Genomic DNA, 22,250 nt, shown 5'->3' on the forward strand with positions numbered 1-22,250 from the left:
CCAAAGTCTGCAAGTTCCCTATGTCTTTATTTATGAGTTCCATTATGATCCTCTCCATGGCTTTGCAGATAAGGCTTGTCAAGCTAATGGGGCGGTAATTTCCAGGGTCTGTGGAGGCACCGCCCTTATGAAGTGGGACCACAGTCGCCGTGCGCCACTCCTTGGGTACGTATCCTGAGGTGAGGCTAAGATTAAACAGCTGTCCTAACTGTGGGTTTAATTCCTCGTTGAGTTCATGAAGCACACAGCCGGGGACACCATCCAGTCCCATGGATGCTGTGTTTTTTGCCTTAGTGAGAGCAGTTCTCACCTGGGCGTTGGAGATGTTTGGGGGGCTACAATCCTCTGGAATAGATATCTCTCCTTTTGGGGGGGAGAAGTTTGCACTGAACCTGTCAGCCAGTATGTTAGCAATGTGTGTAGGTTCAGTAATTTTCACATCATTTTGAACTAATTCTGAGCATATCTGGGAGTTTCCTCCTAGGTTTCTAACATAGCTAAAGAAGGCCTTATGATTGTCTTTAGAGTCCTTGGCGATTTTTCTCTCAAAATTTGCCTTGGATGATTTTATGAGAGCTCTTAGTTTTTTACTTATAATGATCAAAGGTGTCTTACCTTTCAAGGATTTTGCTCTATCTTGTAGTAGCTTCCTCCTTTTGTTGTAGAGCTTGTTTATGGCTGGGGTCCACCAGACTGGATGCTTGCCTTTGGTACAGAGAGTCTTAGTTTTGTTTGGGATTGCCTGATCCATGCAGTCCTGTAGGTGCTGGTAGAAGGCATTTGTAAGTGATTCAGCGGTTTGAGTAATGTTTACCACTGGCTCAGGGGCCTTAAAGGAGACCACACTAGTTTTTAGAAGTGTGAAATCGGCTTTTGAGAAGTTTTTCGCTGTGGTCTTTTTGTTTCAGGTGGGGCGGGATGAGGACCTCCAGCGAGATTAGTTTATGATCTGATCTCACCAGTGAGGGGTATACTTCGGTGTTGAACATTTTGATCCCATGTTCGTGATGATGAGATCAAGTATGTTTTCTCCTCTTGTGGGGATGGTGACTAGTTGTTCCATGGCATTTGAGTTTATGAACTCCAGGAATCTTTGGGTTAGAGTGTTCGGGCTTGAGTAGTGTTCCCAGTCTATATTAGGGTAGTTGAAGTCACCTAGTATGATGGTGTTTGGAGATACATTTATCCCCTCCAATGTTTTCAGGAAGGCCATGTGAGGTTCCTGAGTTTGAGAGGGTGACCTGTAACATGCTACAAATTGCAGAGCAGTCTTGCCTGTGGTTAATTGCACCTGGATGGTCTCCGATGCATCGTGCGTTGCCACCAACCTTGAGGTGTGGGTGTCCTTTATGAATATGGACACCCCCCCTCCTTTCTTGGTGTTGTCCAGATTTTGGGGCCGGAACGCATGATATGAGGTGAAACCTGTTAGTGCTGGGGTGCTCTCAGGAGCCTTGAACCAGGTTTCTGTCACAGCACAGACATCGATGTTCTCCATATTGAGAAGGGCCTCGAGTGCGTGCATCTTGAGATTCAGACTTCTGGCATTGAGCAGCATTACCCTTAGTTTTATTCCTTTTTGGTGTTATAGGGTGGTAGGTTTAGAATTTGAGCCTTGCCTACAAAAGGCACTATGAGGGTGGCAAGAGCCTTTGCCAATATCCGGAAGCCCAGGGGTGACAGGTGCAAGCCGTCCCTTGCGAAGCAGCGTGGCTTGTCCAGCATGTCATCCCAGGCAGACAGACATTGGATCCCCTTTGAATGACACCAGAATTTAAGCCAATTATTAAAGCTGATCATCTTATCACTGTATTGTGGCATCATTCTAGGTGAAGGTAGGATACTGCTCAAGGTCAGGGTCATACCTGCCTGGGCTACATAATCAGAGAGCTCCTCGATGTCCCTTTTCATGTAGTCCAAGGAGGTACGTCTCCGGTCGTTGACACCAGTGTGGACAATGACTGAGTCGTACTTGTACCTGCTGTTGAGAGACCTGAGTGCTTGCGTTATGTGGCGGATTCTAGCGCCCGACAGGCAGCTTACTGTGACCTTCTCCTTACTCAGTCTGGTGAGCGGGATGTCAGTGTGTCTGACTATGGAATCACCAATGACAAGTGTGTCTGGCATTTTGTTTGGCCTTAAGGGCTGTGACTGTTTGACACTCTGACTGTGTGGTCTATGTGTTGCATGTGTTGGGTCGTGAGGTGGTAGTTGTTTGGGTGTCTGCTTTGGTGGCCTCTGCTGTTTTGGTAAATTTTTGAACAGAGCCTCCGAGTATGTCTTTGTGTGAGTATGTGTATGATTTGAAGTTGTGATGGTACCATGTGTGACTGGGTATGTATTGTGTGTGGTTACCTTCTCCTCCTGTCTGGTCTTGCCAGTCCTATGTTGAGAGAGCTCAGCCTCCAGTTTGGCCGTATAGTTGCATCTCTCGCATGTATTTGTGTTTTGTGGGAGAAGGAGAGGATTGTCTGTGTACATGAGGCAATTGTAACATTGCTTCAATATTCCCAGGTTCACCAGTTGAGCTGGAGAGGACACTAGCAACTGATCCCTCGACATACTAGAAGTAGTAGATAAAGAGACTTTCAAAGGACTCCGGGAAGTGGGTTTTAGGCTGGTGGGGTACTATCTATAATAAGAGTGCTTTATCAAGGTGCAAGTACTGTAGGAGTAAGTGCTAGGCTTTACAGATAGAGAATAGTCTACTTGGGAATCAAGTAGAGATGAACTTTTCAGTTATAGGATATGCTGGTTAGATCAGCAGTACAGCTCGAGGAAGGTAGTTCTAAGGGAAAATTTGAAGAGTGGAATTTAGATGTCCCGAATAGTTTAACCTTGTTTAACCGCCGCTGCTCTTGTGTGCAACAGTGGCAACTCCGCGCTAACACGCGTTTAGCGTGTTTTATAGCAGGGGGCTGAAGGGAGCTAGGAATTGGCCCAAAACGACCAATGGACTACTAGTTTCTGGCTGAAACTTCACCAAATCAGACAAAAAGGCTGCTCAGTGCTTCCCACTCCCACTGGTATCTTCTTAAGATGCATGAATAGCTGTCAGAGATGTGTGGAAGTAGGTTGATGTGTTCGCATTTTGCAGGGAGTGGTGGCCTTGGCAGTTATAAATCAGTAAACATAGCCTTATTTGTCAGATTTCAATGTAATCACTTTTGAAAGAAAAAAACTAGTAGTATGAGCGCAAAAGCTTTGAGGATTCAAGGTGGTGCTCTGTTTGAAACATGGAAATCATGGCTGGCATTTCTTACCAATGTCTTTGGTTGAGTAGAGAATTAGAAGATAGTGCACTCATTAATACAAATGGACCAGGTTTCAGTAATCCCTGACACACAGTTGCATGTATGTAGGAGATTTGGAAATAAACTCATCAGGTCAGAAGCAGTGAACTGCTAAGACACTGATTTGGACAGACGAAGAACAGGGCATTGTAAAGGTTCAAGGATGGCAACCAGTGGTGTTCATCAAGGTGTATTACAAGAAGTACTACTGTTGAGTATCTTTAATATCAAAAAGTAGAGGTGTTTGCTCTGGATAGTAACTGAGTACTTTCTTTGAATGAGGTAGTGCTGGTGAGGGGAAGAATGTGGATCTGAGAAGGATTTGAGTGATTGGAGACATTCTTATGAAATGTAAAAGTATGAAGCTACATCTGTGATTCAACAACAAAAAGTTAAAGGGATAATTGGTGGTGCAGCGGTAGCGTTGTCGCCTCATACCAAGAGGTTCTCCCGTTCGATTCTTGGCTGGAGCGCCTTCTTTGTGGAGTCTGCATGTCCTCCCCGTGGTCGAGTGGCGTTTGAAAGACATGTGTGAATGGGCATGCCTTCGTTGAAGGTTGGGCGTCGGGCTGGCACCTTGGCACCATAAAAATCGACTGCCAATCATTAGCGGACCGGAGTTCTGCTGTGGCGACCTCTAACCAGGAAAAGCCGAAAGAAAAACAACAACGTTATCTACTAGTCATCAAGTCCAGACTGGACAAGGTATTAATTCAACAAGCACAACATCGAAAGGTTGAACTTTCTAATTGCAGTTTTCCTTTGTAAGTCAGACTGCACTGTCAGTGCAGTGCTGTCTAACAGCAAAATCTGATTTCTATAGGAAACCCAACTTCACTGTCAGTGAATCCTTTATGGGAGATTTCCTTCTTCCTCCTTTTGTGTGACTGTGAATTTGATGTATACAAGTTTGGGGGCGGACTTGCTTCCTGAAAAAAAAAAAAATTTCATCAGGTTGATATCCCAACTAGTTGCTTTCTGCGTATGGCTGCTTGCGAGCTGCAGTTCAGTGCGTCATAGTAGTTTGCCTTCTGATCAGTAGGCGAGTCCTTGAATAATTAAACTTAATGGCCAGAAGGTCAGGGAGAGCATGAGAAAGGACTATGTGAAGCAGGCAAAAAAGTGTCTTTTATGGAAAGTTGAATGTTCTGGGGAGAGTAAGGTTGACTGTCTTATCACAACATAAAACGCCAGGGAACTGTGGTCTAGTAACATATGTTGTATATGTGATATTTAGCTTTACTTGCTATTGAGCTAGATAACCGGAATCTGCATGCTATTTGGTACTCATTTCATCTAGAAAGGCCACTCGGCTAAAATAGTGTGGGAAGTTAATCACATTCATAGTCATTGCTATGTTATTTATTCACCATCCTGACAAACCCACATATATCGCATAGTGGGAAAGTATTCACAGAACTTGAGGAGTGTATCTAGAGATGTGAAGAAAGCTTTTCTTTGAAATGTTATTTGGTTGGAAGTCCAAAAGTTTAATTTTCATCAGTGGAAGGTATAGTGCAAGTGCAGCCTTCAGAAAACTGGTCACTGGAAGGAACATTTTAGCAGAAAATTAGAAACTTTTGATTCAGAAATTCAGTTTATTCGTTATTGCAAGCAGATTAGCTGAGAACCTTGAAACTGTCCTGTGTGTTATATTACCACTTATTGCTGGGGAAGATGTATTTAATGTTTATAACCCTTGGAGACTGTAAAGTGATGATGGGGGAAAGTGTAGTTAGGCAGCATAGAATGGTAGTCTGTAGAATGACTGTGATCAAGAAGAAGAAGAGGAGGAGTGTTAGGGCAGCACCAAGGGTCAAATGGTGGAAATTGAAAAAGGGCGATTGTGAGGTGGAGTTCAGAGAAGAGTTAAGACGGGCACTGGGTGGCAGTGAAGAGTTACCGAGCAGCAGGGTAACTACAGCAAAGCTAGTTAGGTGCTTGGTGTGAAATTTGGACAGAGGGAGGAGGACAAGGAGACCTGGTGGTGGAATGAGGAAGTACAGGAGAGTATACCGAGAAAAAGTTTAGTGAAGAAGAAGTGAGATTGTCAGAGAGATGAAGAAAGTAGACAGGAGTATAAGAAGATGAGGTGCATGGCAGAGAGGTGGCTAAGGATAAGGCATATGGAGAGTATGAAAGGATGGACACTAAGGAGGGAGAAAAGGACCTGTACCGATTGGCTAGACAGAGGGCCCGAGCTGGGAAAGATGTGCAGCAGGTAAGGGTGATAAAGGATAATGAGGGAAATGTACTCACAGGCAAGGAGAGTGTGTTGAACAGATGGAAAGAGTACTTTGAGGGGCTGATGAATGAAGAGAATGAGGGGGAGAAGGTTGGATGATGTGGGGATAGTGAATCAGGAACTGTAACAAATTAGGAAGGAGGAAGTAAGGATAGCAATGAAGAAGATGAAAAATGGAAAGGCTGTTGGTTCAGATGACATACCTGTGGAAGCTTGGAGGTGTTTAGGAGAAGTGGCAGTGGAATTTTTAACCAGATTAATGAAATTTTGGAAAGTGAGAGGATGCCTGAGGAGTGGAGAAAAAGTGTTTTGGTACTGATCTTTAAGAATAAGGGTGATGTGCAGAGCTGTATTAACTGCAGCAGGATAAAACTGATCATTCATGGCATGAAGTTATGGGAAAGAGTAGTAGAACCTAGGTTAAGAATGAGGTGACTATTAGTGATCATCAGTATGGTTTCATGCCAGGAAAGATCACTACAGATGCTATGTTTGCTCTGAGAGTAAGTTGGAGAAGTACAGAGAAGGTCATAAGGAGTTGCATTGTGTCTTTGTGAACTTCGAGAAAGCATATGACAGGGTGCCTAGAGAGGAGTTGTGGTACTGTATGAGGAAGTCGGGAGTGGCAGAGAAGTATGTAAGAGTGGTACAGGATATGTACAAAGGTAGTCTGACAGGGGTGAGATCTGCAGTGGGAGTGACGGATCTTTTTAAGGTGGAGGTGGGATTACATCAAGGATCAACTCTGAGCCCTTTCTTATTTGCAGTGGTGATGGACAGGTTGACAGACGAGATCAGACAGGAGTCCCTGTAGACTATGATGTTTGCAGATGACATTGTGATATGTAGTGAGAGTAGGGAACAGGTTGAGGAGACCCTGGAGAGGTGGAGATATGCTGTTGAGTGGAGAGGAATGAAGGTCAGCAGGACTAAGACAGCATATGTGTGTGTGAATGAGAGGGAGGATAAAGGAATGGTAAGGATGCAGGGAGTAGAGTTGGCAAAGGTGGATGAGTTTAAGCACTTGGAATCAACAGTTCAGAGTAATGGCGTGTGTGGAAGAGAGGTGAAGAGGAGATTACAGGCAGGATGGAGTGGGTGGAGAAGAGTGTCAGGAGTGGTTTGTGACAGATGAGTAGCTGGATGTGGCAGAGTTAAAAATCTTAAGATTTGCACTGGGTGTGACGAGGGTAGACAGGATTAGGAATAAGTATATTAAAGGGTCAGCCCAGGTTGGATAATTTGGAGACAAAGCCAGAGAGGCGAGATTGCGTTGGTTTGGACATGTGCTGAGGAGGGATGCTGGGTATATTGGGAAAGGAATGCTCAGGATGAAGCTGCCAGGTAAGAGGAAAAGAGGAAGGCCTAAGATAAGGTTTATGGATGTGGTGAGAGAGAACATGTAGGTGTGGTTGATGTGACAGAGCAAGTTGCAGAGGACAGGAAGAAATGGAAACAGATGATCCGCTGTGGCGACCCCTAATGGGAACAGCTAAAAGAAGAAGAAGAAAGAAGAACCCTTGGTGTTTTAAAGAAGAGCAGAGGAAACTAGCAGCAAAGAGGCAAGTTCAGTAAGTATTGTAAGTTTAGGCAGTATTGTGACCATAGAAATAATCTGTTTATTATTTGTCATTTGTATTTTTATGAGGGCACGTGGACCTACAGATAATATAGATGCAGAGGTTTAGCACTATGTAATGTTAGTATAAACAGACTCAATAAGGCACATCCACAGCAGCCACACACAGCAGGAACCATCCACGGTAAAGTGAGACTTAAACATATACCACAGTACATGTCTTCAATTTCTAGATAATACAGATGGAATCCAGTTAAAATCCACAGCGAAATAAACCTCCAGGTGGCTATAAAATGAATTTATTGTGCAAGAGTTAGCGCTTTCACCAACACGGCTTCATCAGACTCATAAGAACAAACATTTTACAGAACATTTAAAACACATTGCGCAAACTTATTGGTTAGCGTCACTGTCTACGACAGACTTCATAAAACTAACATTCCATATTAAAGGATCTGCCACAGACACAATCAAATTGATAAAAAGTTAAAAAAATCATTAAATACATTGCTATAAAATTACATACAGAGCTAATGACCAAAAATCACTAAACCTACACAAGTGCTGCACCCATAGTCGTGTCATAGAAGCTTACAACATATACCATCCCTATCAAAGTATCATCCATTAATAGTGTATGTTAATTTGACACAAACGTAAAAAACACAATACTGTATGCTACAGCACCAAAAAAAATAATATCATAGAACGCAATTTCAATCTTAATAACCAGATTGATATAGTACACATTATTTTAACATTTTGATCCTCCTGTTACGAAGGACAGGTTGTAAGGGTAATTTTTCATTCAAGCCAGGGGGTTTATCAGCCCTGAACCCTGATGATCCACCTTAGTTCACACTCTTCAGTGTAATTTTCGAGATCACCCCCTCGTAAACTAGGGCTAATGATCTGCACTACTAAAAACTTAGGGGTGTTCAGGTCCTGTCAGTTTAACATGTTTAGAGTAGGCGCTAACCACAGAACCAATACGTACTTGATATAAATGCTCTCTGATAGTTCACAAAGTTTCCTATTTGTTTTACCTAAATAGAACGCTGTACAGAATGAGCATTTAGCAAGATAAATAACATGCTCACTCTGACAATTAGTTGCTAGGATGAATAAAAACAGATGTATCAATATATTCACACTAATTACAGTTATGACAAGGTACAGTATTGTCTGAGCCAGCTATAAAATTATCACTCATTCTAGCTTGTACTGGCTGACAAAGGATTCGTTTCAAATTCCTTTTATTTTTAAACAGAAATTTTGGTGTATCCCCAATGATCCTTCTTATGTTATCATCTAAAAGTAAAGTCCCCCAATGTCTCTTAATTATATCCTGAATGGTTCGCACATCAGAGCTAAAAAATGTAGAAAAACTTAACTGAATTGAAATTGTTCCTGGTTGGCTTCGCATAGTGTTCATTATTATTATTGGAAAAATAGGGAGTTGCTCTGGTACTTCTTAAAAGACTAGTTTTCTTTATAATTTGATTAACTTCATTAACATTGTAACTCCTGTTCATAAACCTATGGGCAATGTTACTTAATTCCTGTTTATACCCTTCAGATGTAGGATTCAATCTGGATGCTCTCATAACCTGGCTACGAACAACGTTACTAAACACACAACGGGGGTGCATGCTGTCCCTATAGAGCAGCGTGATGTTCATCATGCATACAGCTGCAGTCATAACGGATGGGTTTTCCTGCCATCACGCGGGTCCTCGGTCGGCCGAATTCCAAAGTCTAGGTCCGGCGTCGGATGTCGCTTCTTCCCTGACGTCAGTGCGACAGGGGTATAAAAGAACCAGCCGACACCATTTTCTTCAGTCTTTCTTGCCGCGCGGTGCCCGAAGCAGAAGCAGTTCGCAAGTGCCAGTCGGCCAGCTCCTGAGATTACGAATATTTTTCAACCGAAGTCTTCTTGAAAGCTAAGTACCCGTTGAAACTTTTCTTGCCTCAGACCGATGTCAGACAAAGTTAATAATTGCATTTCATGTGGGAAGCAAATACCGCATAAGGATTTTCATTCCCTCTGCATTCCTTGCTTAGGCCCAGACCACAACGTCTCGGCCTGTCGTTTTTGTGCTACATTCAACAGACACACTATTAAGCGTCGGGCGGAGTTCGCCTAACACTATTTTGGCAAAAAGTTTAATTACATTATGTCGTCGGATACTCCGACTTCAGTTTTGAGTAAAAGACGCAAAGATAAGGACCGACATATGAGGTCCGCGACTTCTACCGACACCACGCTAAAGCCAACTACAGGTGCTCCGGTTCTCAGCGAGGCGCCTACTCAGCCCCTGACTACCGATGCCACTTCATTGGCGGTGTCTTCTGTGCCCGAGGTCGCAGGCTCTTCGGCCCACACCCCAACTACAGATACCGAAGCCACTCTTGGCGGGGAAACTCAGAGTTTAGACAGGTCTGCCACCTCTCAAGGTGTCTTCAGGCCTTCTTCTTCTTTTTCCATCAAGGCTTTCACTAAGTCTAAAGCAGCCATGCATACTAAAAGACAAGCTCCACAGGGCCCCTCTCAAGGCCCCATGCCTAAAAAGCAGATGCTCAAAATGGCTGAGGATTTGATTACTCTTATCAGGGGTTCTCAACCCCCCTCGGACAAAAGGCCCAGAGTGGAGGAAGAATACCCTTCCTCGGACCAGGCCTCCATTACTTCAGAACATTCTGAAGACCAGGAACATTCATACTCCCCTTTTGAAGATTCTGATGCAGAGGAGTCCATTCCCTTTGTCTCCCCCCTTGAGGATTACTCTTTTGGGGAAACCTTACATACCTTGAGGGAACACTTCCACTGGGAAGGCCAAGAGTACTCAGACTCCAAGAAAAGGCTTAGGGATTTCCTCTTGCTCCCTCAGCACAGGCTTCTGGCTATACCTCCTGTCTTAGACATACTAGATGATGTGTATTCGGAGGCCAGCCTTAACCCAGATTCTTTACCTCCAGCTCCAGTCAAGCCTGACAGGTATTACCGGGTTCCTGATTCACACCAATTCTTATACAAAAGCCATGCGGCTGACCCAGAAACTATTTCACAGGGTCCCAAGGGAATTAAGGCCTCCACTGCTAAAAATCCATTACCTTCAGAGAGAGATTCCAGAGCTTTAGAAAGGTGGGGGAAAAAGGTATACACCTCGGCCACCTTAACCATGAGGACATTAAACTGTCAGTTCCATATGTTAAAGTACCAACAGTTTCTGTTATCACAGTTGAAAAGCAAAATGTCACAACCTGAACAACCATACTTGAAGGAGTTGCAGGATTTGTTACACAGTGCAGAGCAAGTGGGTAAACATACCTTGCAATGTGGTTTTGATGCTTTAGAGGCCTCATGTAGAGTTGCTGTTACAGGATCAGTCATACTTAGACATGCTTGGCGCAAAGAGCAAATCTTACCGGATCATGTCAAAGCTAAATTACTAGATGCACCTCTTCAAAAAGATGTATTGTTTGGTGTTAAAGCTGAGGAGGTATTAAAGAAAATGGAGGAAAAGGCAAAATCAATGCAAACAGTGAAAGATTTCCTACAGGTACAACCTCCACGTTTCAGTAGAAATTGGCCTTCAAAAAAATTGCTCCTTTCCAGCCACGGACAGACTCCAAAGAGGTAGATACAGGCGCCCGAGGGGTAGAGGGCAATCTCAAGGATCATTTAGAGGCAGACAATGGCAAGCACCTACACAAAGAGGTGGTGAGGATAGTTCACAGCCATTCAGAAAGCAGAACCAATGACTTTCCCCTTTGCATGCCAAGCAAGGCTCAAATGGCAGCACCTTTAGGCAGAAAACTGGCATTATTTTCGAAAAATTGGCATATTGTCACAAAAGACAAATGGATCCTGGACATTATAGACAGAGGCTACAGATTCCACTTTCACACCCTTCCAAAAATGAGGCATGCCATACCTGCCACACAATCAAAGGGCAGAGGCACAAAAACAAATTTCAGATCTCATGGACATGAAAGCTATTCAAGAGGTACCTGCACAAGAACAGGGTCAAGGTTTTTATTCCAGACTATTCCTGGTACCAAGGAAGGGCAAAGATTGGAGACCTATTTTGGACCTATCCATCCTAAACACAATTTTACTCGTGCCAAAATTCAAGATGCTCACATTACAGCAGCTTCTTCCCATGCTGGGAAGGAGTCTTGGCTGGTAACATTGGACCTCAAGGAGGCATACCTGCATGTCCCAATCAGACAAGATTGCAGAAGATACCTCAGATTTCTTGCAGGTTCAAACCATTATCAATTCTCTGCATTGCCCTTTGGCTTATCTACTGCGCCCAGAGTGTTCACGAAATGCCTGGCATCAGTAATTGCCTACTGCAGACTTCAATGGATACAAATATACCCATATTTGGACGACTGCCTGATCCAAGCGGACAGCAAGCACATACTTCTGAAACATCTGGCGTTTGTAATAATGTTGTTGAATTCTCTGGGATACACAGTCAACAAAAAGAAATCAAGGCTAATACCCTCTCAAACAATAATTTTCCTGGGTGCCAGCTTGAATACAAATACCCAGATGGCCTACCTCACGCAAGAGAAACAAGGGCAACTAACTCAATACTTCAGAAAACTGGCAACCTTCACCAGGCTGACTGCAAGGAAAATCCTGCAGGCTCTGGGATTCATGGCATCTTGTATCCTGCTAATCCCATGTGCAAAGCTGCATATGAGGAAACTTCAATGGTATCTAAAAAACCTATGGTCTCAACACAGCCACAGTTTGGAAACAATTATACCACTGATTCCATGTCTTCAAAAGGAATTTCTGTGGTGGGCTCAAGCATGCCAAAGAAACACAGGTCTCCCATTCTGCAAGCCTCAAGCAAATCAAGTCATCACAACAGACGCCTCGGACTACTCCTGGGGGGTGCACATGACAGATCGGTGCATTCAGGGCAAATGGTCCCAAAAAGAAGAGCACCTACACATCAATCAAAAGGAAATGCTAGCAGTAATAAATGCTATTATGGCTTTCAAAGACCTACTGCATCCAGGCCAGCTATTGATAAGGACAGACAACACCACAGTAATGTGGTACATAAACAAACAGGGAGGAACCCATTCATATCCCCTATGCAGGCTAGCCATGTCTCTTTGGAACTTGGCTCTGGAATTACAAATTGAACTTCAAGCACAGTACCTGCCAGGCAAGGAAAACACGCTGGCAGACAACCTAAGCAGAAATATGACAGATCCACACAAATGGAAGTTGCATCCTCAAGTTTTTACAAAGATAATTCAAGCATGGGGAAGCCCAGACATAGATCTCTTTGCCACCCACAGAAATCACCAGTTGACAAAATTCTGCTCAAGGACCTTTCATCCACAGGCCTGGAAAGTGGACGCACTCTCTTTCATTTGGACAACAATGACAGTTTGTGCCTTTCCACCTCTTCCTCTGCTGCCCAAAGTTCTATTAAAAACCAGAGCAGACAGACCAAAGATGATTCTCATTGCTCCAGACTGGCCAAGACAACACTGGTACCCACTCCTGAGGAGCCTGACACATTCCCCACCATGGATCCTGCCTCTAATGCCTCTTCTACTGACTTAGCACAACTTCAAAACTCTTCACAGTCAGCTGAAAACACTCAATCTAGCCGCATGGAAGATTCCTTAAATTCACAACAGACCCTACTCTCCAAGGAGGTGCAGGATGTCATTTTGGAGGCCAGAAGGCCTTCTACTAGAAAAGCCTACTCCACAAAATGGAAACGGTTTTGTGCCTGGAATCAGAAAAAGGGTCAGAATACTGAATTTACCTCAAATATTACAGTACCTAGCTGAGATGCTTAGCAGTGGACTTTCATTCTCCTCCATCAAAATCCATGCCTCAGCCATTTCTGCAGAATACAACACTGATCCTCCTTTATTCTCTCACCCCCTCTTAAGACAGTTCCTCAGAGGGGCTAAGAATATAAAACCCCCAAGGAAACAACCAGTACCTGCTTGGGACCTCAATTTCATTCTAGAAAAACTGACCTTGCCTCCTTTTGAGCCAGCTGTTTGAACAGAACTGCAATATTTGTCCTGGAAAACAGCCTTCCTTCTGGCTATCACTTCAGCTCGCAGGGTTTCGGAACTACAAGCCCTCATGGCTCTGCAGCCTTTCATCATTTTCCATCAGGACAGAGTTTCCTTATGAACCATTCCTTCCTTTATGCCAAAGGTGTAGTATCCAGGGTAGCCTTGAATCAGGCTATCCACTTACCTACCTTTTACCCTAATCCTCAAAACAAAGGGGAGAGACTACTACATTCCTTGGACATTCACAGACAGCTACGTTATTATTTGGACAGAACAAAGCCTTTCAGAAAATCAGATCAACTCTTTGTGTCCTATGCTACAGGAGCTCAAGGGAAGCCTATTTCCAAACAGACAATCTCAAAATGGATAGCCCACTTCATACACTTTTGTTACTCTTTTCATGGTAAAACTGTACCTGCAGGCATCAGATCTCACTCCACAAGGGCCACAGCTACCTCTGCAGCTTTCCTCAGGGGGGTTCCTACCAAAGATATTTTGGAAGCAGCCACTTGGATTTCTGTGCATACTTTCTCCAAGCACTATCAGCTACCATTATACTCCAAATCTAGAGCAGGTTTTGCCACTGCAGTCTTGCAGGGCATCCTGGCTCCTCCTAGTTCCACCTAGTGCCTACCACCCCTTTTTTAGCTTTGGGATTCTACCCATCTGTTATGACTGCAGCTGTATGCACGATGAACATAGTACAGTTTTGTACCTACCATAAATGTAGATGTTCAAGTGCTAATACAGCTACAGTCCAGGTTTCCCTCCCTCCTTCCCCTCTTGGGACAGGCCTAATGGCTAACACCTCCTCATACAACCTGATTGGGGTATTCTTTTATGGTGTATTTGCTTGCAACTACTGTTTTTTGATTATATTGCATTGCATTATTACATAAATTTATGTATTGCCTTCCTTCTGGGGGCACCTGACATTGGGGCAAGAAAAACTGAAGAAAATGGCGTTGGCTGGTTCTTTTATACCCCTGTCGCACTGATGTCAGGGAAGAAGCGACGACATCCGATGCCGGACCTAGACTTTGGAATTCGGCCGACCGAGGACCCGCCTGACGGCAGGAAAACCCATCTGTTATGACTGCAGCTGTATTAGCACTCGAACATCTACATTTATGGTAGGTACAAAACTGTACTTTCCTATAACATGCTTTTCCTATGCACCCCTGTGTTTAAAAGACCATTTTCCAGTCTTTCAATATTGACATCCAAGAATGAAATTTTCTGCCGTGAAAAAGACATAGTGAATTCAAGAAAGCCAGTCAGACCATTAACAACATAAAGAAAATTCATAAGTTCCCTTTCATTGCCCTTCCAAATCAGAAACAAATCATCCACAAAGCGCTTTTAAAATCCTACTTTCATCTTAAAACTTTCTAAGGGGAACAATAACTCATCCTCCCAGTGTGCCATAACAATGTTGACGTAGCTATTGGCACAGGACGTGCCCATAGCTACGTCATCATTCTGTATATAAATGCAATTATTGAACAAGAAAATGTTATTCTGTAGAATAGTTTCAAGGAATAGGGTCAGTAAATCAATGATTTTACTATCTAAACCTGTGTGTTTTAACAAATAGTTTCGAGTCGTTTCAACACCAACCTCATTGGGAATAACAGTAAATAAACTTTTAACATCAAGTGTAACCAAAATGTACGATTCATCATCTTTCAGCGTCTTGGTTACACTTGATGTTAAAAGTTCAATGATTGTATTTATATACAGAATGATGGTGTAGCTATGGGCACGTCCTGTGCCAATAGCTATGCCAACATTGTTATGGCACACTGTCAGAGTGAGCATGTTATTTATCTTGCTAAATGCTCATTCTGTACAGCGTTCTATTTAGGTAAAACGAATAGGAAACTTCGTGAACGTATCAGAGAGCATTTATATCAAGTACGTATTGGTTCTGAGGTTAGTGCCTTGTCTAAACATGCTAAACTGACAGGACCTGAACACCTCTTTAAGTTTTTAGTAGTGCAGATCATTAGCCCTAGTTTACGAGGGGGTGATCTCGAAAATTACACTGAAGAGTGTGAACTAAGGTGGATCATCAGGTACAGGGCTGATAAACCCCCTGGCTTGAATGAAAAAGTACCCTTAAAACCTGTCCTTCGTAACAGGAGGATCAAAATGTTAAAATAATGTGTACTATATCAATCTGTTTATTAAGACTGAAATTGTGTTCTATGATGATATTTTTTTGGTGCTGTAGCATACAGTATTGTGTTTTTTACGTTTGTGTCAAATTAACATACACTAATAATGGATGATACTTTGATAGGGATAGTATATGTTGTAAGCTTCTATGACACGACTATGGGTGCAGCAGTTGTGTAGGTTCTTAGTGATTTTTGGTCATTAGCTCTGTATGTAATTTTATAGCAATGTATTTAATGATTTTTTATCTTTTTTAACTTTTTATCAATTTGATTGTGTCTGCGGCTGGTCCTTTAATATGGAATGTTAGTTTTATGAAGTCTGTCGTAGACAGTGACGCTAACCAATAAGTTTGCGCTATGTGTTTTAAATGTTCTGTAAAATGTTTGTTCTTATGAGTCTGATGAAGTTGTGTTGGTGAAAGCGCTAACTCTTGCACAATAAATTAATTTTATAGCCACCTGGAGGTTTATTTCGCTGTGGATTTTAGCTGGATTCCATCTGTATTACCTAGAAATTGAAGACGTGTACTGTGGTATACGTTTAAGTCCCACTTTACCGTGGATGGTTCCTGCTGTGTGTGGCTGCTGTGGATGTGCCTTATTGAGTCTGTTTATACTACTTTTAGATACACAGCGGCCTTAGCCCTTTGGGGGTGTATTTTTTCGTTATTGCTACTATGTAATGTTAGACCTAGACCCTGTCGTAGTCTTGGGTTTGAGTCCCATAGCCTCCGTTTGCCTCTGGGCAAGTCATTTAACCAGACAGTAATTCTGAATTGCCCATCGTACTGAGCTGAAGAATAGACGCATGAATTTTCTGAGTTGCATATTTACTAGTGATAGATGGAACACGTAGCTTGACCCACTATCAGAAGAAAGAGGCTGTCTTGAATTATCAAATGCTGCAGATATGTACAAAGCAAGTGAGATTATAAGAATACAATTAAAATAATTAACTGGTGAAATGGATGTGCAAATGATAAAATGTGAATGAAATACAAAAGTCAGAGAAATAACACGAGAACGTATTGCATCAGTATGTCAATGTATTTTAACAGTAGTGGAGACCAGAAACAAGACTTGTGTAGTTGAACTTCATGTGTCATCTACTAGGTGTGGTTGTTGGTATGAGACAGAGCCTTATTGTCCTTTTAGTAGTACTGGCTAGTAATGGGCAGTTAGAGCACAGAATTAAGGGTATGAACTTTTAATAGACTGCTTCCTATAATTCAGGGTTTGATTCCCTCAACCACCACACAGTCACTTTGTGATTTTTGAGCAAGTCACTCAACTAATTAGTGCTGCAGGACCGAGTCTTGCTTTGTATTAACAAATACAAATAAATATGTTTGTAGAATCTGAACTAAATTTAAAAGTTTTTAAAAAGACGTGTAAAAGAAAAAAAATGTCTTCAGGAGAATTTTCAAGTTTTTGAACTGAATTGTGAAAATGAACTGTTTGTTAGTATTAATCTGAAAGAGTTGGTGCTGTGAAATGCAAATGTGCTTCAGTGACAGTGAGAGAAGTACAAAGTATAGTTTTGACAGGAAATGTTGAAAATTAAAAAAAAATGTTGTTTAAATTGGTTACTAGTTCAGAATGCAATATTTTGCCTGGAGTTACTTTTAACATTAGTTGTTTCAAGGAACACAAATAAGGACTGTCTACACATTAACGTATTCTAGCCACCAGGTAGAGCCACTGGGTCAAAAGAAGGTGAAGTATGTGATCACTGTTAAATGATCATTAGTATGACGTGTGAAAGCAACAAGTTCACATACATTACAGTGACCATTATTGCCTTTACTCTGATTACATTCAGTTATCTTGGGTGATAACAAGTCAGAACCTTTTAAACCTAAACACTGTGCTCTAACTGCCCGGTATTACTAACCACTAATTGTATGAGTGAGTGGCTGAGCTGTTTGAATGCAGAGGGACCTTACTTAACTCTTAAGCAGTTGTTATGCTTGCCAGGAGTAGGTATTCTATAGATACAAGAACAGCAAGTTGAAATAAAATACTATGTGGTCCTTATTTATTTCAAATTGATTTTTTTCAACCATTTGCAGGAAAGAGAGAGGTGATGGTAGACTGTATGTGAAATCAAACAGTAGACACATGATCACTATTGAGTAATCATTTATGGTATTTGGAAGACAGGTGTAGCATATGTGCCTAGAATTAACAAGTTGAAACATTATTTTGACCTTTACTTCTTTCATATATTATCATAATGGAATATCCTAGGTATATATAGAAATTTAGAAGTGTTTAGGTGCAAGTTTGAAGGAAGGCTGTGGGTGGTAAAGCAAAGACACTTAAACATTGTGGATCTTGTCAAGGAGGGTCATTATAGGTCTTGAGACCATCAAAATGAAATCTGTTACTGTGACCATTATTTTGTACACTGTCATCATAGTTAACATCAGTGGTATACACAAAAAGTGGCCATTTATTGGGGTAGATGAGTGTTGTATGAAAACAAAGGGCGTGTACACAATCTCCATTAAGTGATCAATAATGTGGCTTGTTAGAGAGAACCATCGCATTTGTCAGAGAACAAGCTAAAATAGAATATTTAGGTTGCTATTTCTTTAACACTCAGACATTAAAGTGTGAATAAAAGTAACCTTTGGGAAAGGGTGGGTTATTTATGGTGAAGGTGAAAAATATAAAAAAATGAACAAGCATAGGAATCTGAATAGTTTCAACCTCACCACCACGAGTGTTGAGGAAAAAATAAAAATCAGAGAAACTAGTGGTCTTAAAACTTCATTGATGAGCTCAGTCACAGTAATTCCCAAAAATCATGAAACCCAGGTAGTGTTCCATAGCAACAAGCCTTTATTCTTCACAAACCGAGATACTTGGTAGTAAAAATCAGAAATATTGTACTATGTTAAACATATCAGCTTTTATGCACTTAGAAGTAGGCGAGTACTTCTCCTGGCTTAGCTGTTGAAGACAGTCTGATGCCTGTGTAGGAACCCAGGCCTACGTTGGCCCACCCATCCCAGCCTAGGGTTTTTCCTCCCCTTAAAAAGAAACAAAAACATGTTTCTACCTCTCTGCTCCTTCCCCACACTGGCAAGCTTTTTCCATGGCATTATTAATACTTTTCTAGCAGTTAGACCTTCCTCTCTTCAAACTTCTACTCCATTTTCTCCTCCTCCTCCTTTGCCTAGGAGTTCTGCTATGGAACTGGAGGCCTCTGATGAAAAAGTTTCATCCTCAGATGAGTCTCAGGCTTACTCAGCACAAATTGACTTCCCCCTGGGTTATGATTTTCCTGAAGTTGATTCCAGTGGTGTGGACTCCCCTGTGGAAGACCTATCCTTTGGAGAAACATTGTCAAGGATGAGAGACTTACTTTAACTGGGAAAGCTGACAAGTTTCTGAAGTGCAGAAGAAGTAACTATGACCTTTTACGGATGGACTCGCCTTCTCCTTCAGCTACTCCACCTGTGCTACCTGCCTTTCAGGACGTTTTTTCTTTCTGCGTCCAAAAACCCAGATTCACAACCTACAGCCCAAAAAGGCCAGATAGATTTTACAAGGGCCCTGAGAACAGCAAATTTCTTTTCAAATGTCCCCCTGCAGATCCTGGTGTGATTTCAGTGTCTGCAGATAGACCTTCTACATTTTTGCCCTGTCCTACCCTTTTTCCCCTTGGGTAAAGACAGCAAGATGATGGAGAGCATAGATAAACAAGTTTACACATCCTCTGCTTTGGTCTTCAGGGCCATTAACTATCAGACTCGTATGTCTTACTATGTTCTGGCCCCACTTTCTCAGGCTTCACAGCTGTTGACACATCTGGTTTTGCAGCCAAAACACAGCTTTCCTCTCTCTTGACAGCCTCCTCCCAAGTACCTAGACACTCCATTAAGTGCAGATGTTAAGTTGTCATTCTCGCCTTCATTCTTGCTGGATGGGTTCAGAGCTGAACCTCGGCTCCGACTCGGCCTATATTATAGCTCGAGAGCTATTTTTACCGGCTCGAGGCAGCCCTATATCCCACAATACCATGCGCTAACTCCCCAGATCTCGTTTGCTGCTTCGCTGCGAGGTTGCTTTTTTACCGGCTCAGGTCAGTAAAGGATATTTTTCAACGAATTTCTAATATTTGAGATAGTTATTAGGCTATATTCCCTACTTTCGTTCCCTATCGATTTTTTTTTTTTTACTTTATAGAGTTTGTTTCGTAAGCCCTACCCACCCCTGTAGTTAACTTTTATATTCAGGCCTACAGGCCTTAGTTTTTCTTTTTACTCACCTCTGTGTGTGTGGGTGTGTTGTTCTTTTAATCAGTCCCCTCATCTCCCCCTTGTGTGTGAGTGTGTGTGCTGATTGTGTGACTGTCTTAGGACAATGTCCAAAGACGTTAAGGTTTCGGGATTCAAGAAGTGTGACTCGTGCTGTCAGAAAATGTCTCTGACAGACGGTCTCACTTCTTGTGTCTATTGCTTGGGGCCTTTACACCTGCAGGACTCTTGTTCCATTTGTCATGGATTTAGTTCAAGAGTCCTGCAGGAAAGGCGTAACAAGCTTATTCTAAGGGGCTTGTTAAAGCCTGATGACTCCCCATCTAAGTCTGGCTCAGGGAAGTCATCAAAAACCGCCAAATCCTCGTCTCCAGCTTCTGAGCCGAGGGCTGGTGTTGTTGAGATGGCTCCGACCTCGGTTCCGGCTGGCTCCGAGGCGAGCAAAGTGGGTTCCGCTTCGAAACCATCATCAGAGCCGACCCCAGCGCGCAAGCGCTCTAGGTCCCCTTTTTTAGAGTCCGTCAGATCGGCTCCGAGGTCCCCCCTTCTATCGGTGCGGAGTCATAGGACTCATTCATCGAGGTCTTCCAGGCTCTCCGATCACGACATTGAGAGGGTGGTCAGTAGACTCATAAAGTCTCAGGCGCTGGCCCAAATGCTTCAGAGCCCATCTCACCAGATTGTGGCTCCTTCGATGCAGTTGTCTATTCCTCCTCCGACTCATCTCTCGAGTTCGGAGCCGGAGTTCGTCGGATCCGTGACCTTGCCCACGTCGGAGCCGATACCTCCTCCTTCGGCTCCAGTGTCGTCGGCTCCGACCTCTTTATTGGTTCCGTCCATGGAGAGGTCCGGGCGCCCAAACTCCACTGTCGGCTACGAGGGGGCGAGTGGCATCGGACCCTTGTCCGACCCCGCTCTCTCTCTCGGAGCTTCGGCTCTGGTTAGTTCGGCCCCGACATCATTCTCTGAGCCTTCTCTGTCGGTTCCGAGGGCAGTTCCGGCCTCTTCGGAGCCTGAGCTACCTTTTGTGTCTGATGGGGGAGCCTTCGAGGTGATGAGGAGTGTGCTGGACCCAGTGTCCACTCCAAGGTTAACTTCTGCGGCTCCTCCCTCTGTAGTGCCTGTTACAGTCTCTGGCCACCCTCCTATACCCGACAGTAGAGATCCAAAACGTAAGGTACCCACTTTGGGTGTCGTCTCCTCTTCCGATGGTTCCCCTGAAGTTTCAGGGGAACCCCCTAGGAAAAGAAAGTGCAAGAGGAAGCATATAGACTCCCTCGAGTCTGTCACGTCGGACCCCGATTTGGATGAGTCAGAGGGTTACCCCAGATCCCCCTCTGAGGATGTCTCCTTTTCAGACATCCTGGAGATCCTAAGACAGAGGGGAAATTGGTCCATGCTCAAACCTTCTGAGGATGACTCTGTTTACCTTGACGCCTTTGGATCTCGCCCTTCCACCTCCTGGGTGTCTCCCCCTTTCGACCCACTAATGGAGGTAGTGGCTAGAAAGGTGTGGGCGGCTCCTGATTTAATGGAACCTACCCCTAGGAGGCCTTCTAAATTTATTTCTGCACCAGATGACAAATCCTTTCTCACCAAAGGTGTTTCAGTTGATGCTATGGTGGTAGCAGCAGCCACTAAGAAGGAATTAGCTGATCCTTCTTTACCTGTTCATCCTCCTAACAAAGAGTCCAGGACCATGGACAGGTACGGCAAGCGGACTTTTGCTTCAGCGACATTTTCTATGCGATCGCTGAACTATTTATGTCATTTCACCCGCCTTCAAAGAGACTTGCTCACAGAGCTGGGTGAAACGGTACAGGATCCTTCTGCTGCGGGGTTTAAGGACAAAATAAACTCTCAGCTGGCTACCCTGAACTCCATTGTTAACTCCTCCATGCGGCTAATCTCTTATGCAGCCGATGGAGCGAGTAGGGCCGCTGGCACAGGTGTTGCGTTGAGACGCCACGCTTGGATGCGACTCTGTAATTTTGCCGACCCCTTCAAGGCGTCCTTCACCAACACCCCCTTTGATGGTTCGGAATTGTTCGGGCCTCAGGTGAAGAATACCCTCACCAGATGCGAGCAAGATGGTAAGACTCTCTCTGCCATGGGAGTCCATTTCTCCACACCTTCTAGACCTTATCCTGAGGGACAGAGGGGTGGAAAGATGTGGTTCCGCAAACCACAGGGAGTCGCGCCTGCCCGCACGTGGTGAATTTCCCTCTAGAGGCAGAGGGGGGAATAATAACAGACGCCGCCCCAGGGGCAGAGGGGGTCCACAAAACCAGGGTTCCAGGGAATCCTTCCCTGACCAACCCTTTCAGCATCCTGAGAAGCTGCCCGACTGTCCGCCTTCGGAGGCAGTCGGGGGAAGATTATCTCTGTACCCGGAAGCCTGGCAATCTATCACTCAAGACACATGGGTACAGAAGATCATATCCGAGGGTTACAAAATTCCTCTCACTTCCCCTCCGGTACAACCGCCAAAACCCCTACCAGACGTACCACCCGCGCAGAGGGGTCAGGCTCAGCTAGAAATAAAAAAGCTGTTAAACAAAAGAGTCATCCAGGCAGTCCCAGCAGATCAGCTAGGATCTGGAATCT

At 43.6% G+C, this 22,250-nt stretch overlaps 1 protein-coding gene across 1 annotated transcript in view; it reads left to right on the forward strand.

The window, feature by feature from the left end:
• The window catches only part of RB1CC1 (RB1 inducible coiled-coil 1), a gene marked incomplete in the record, with an annotated part of 2,392,675 nt that overhangs the window by 459,816 nt on the left and 1,910,609 nt on the right, over window positions 1-22,250 (forward strand).

This window comes from Protopterus annectens, chromosome 2.part0, assembly GCF_019279795.1.
Source record: "Protopterus annectens isolate FY-2018-M chromosome 2.part0, PAN1.0, whole genome shotgun sequence".
Classification (NCBI taxonomy): Eukaryota; Metazoa; Chordata; order Ceratodontiformes; family Protopteridae; genus Protopterus; species Protopterus annectens.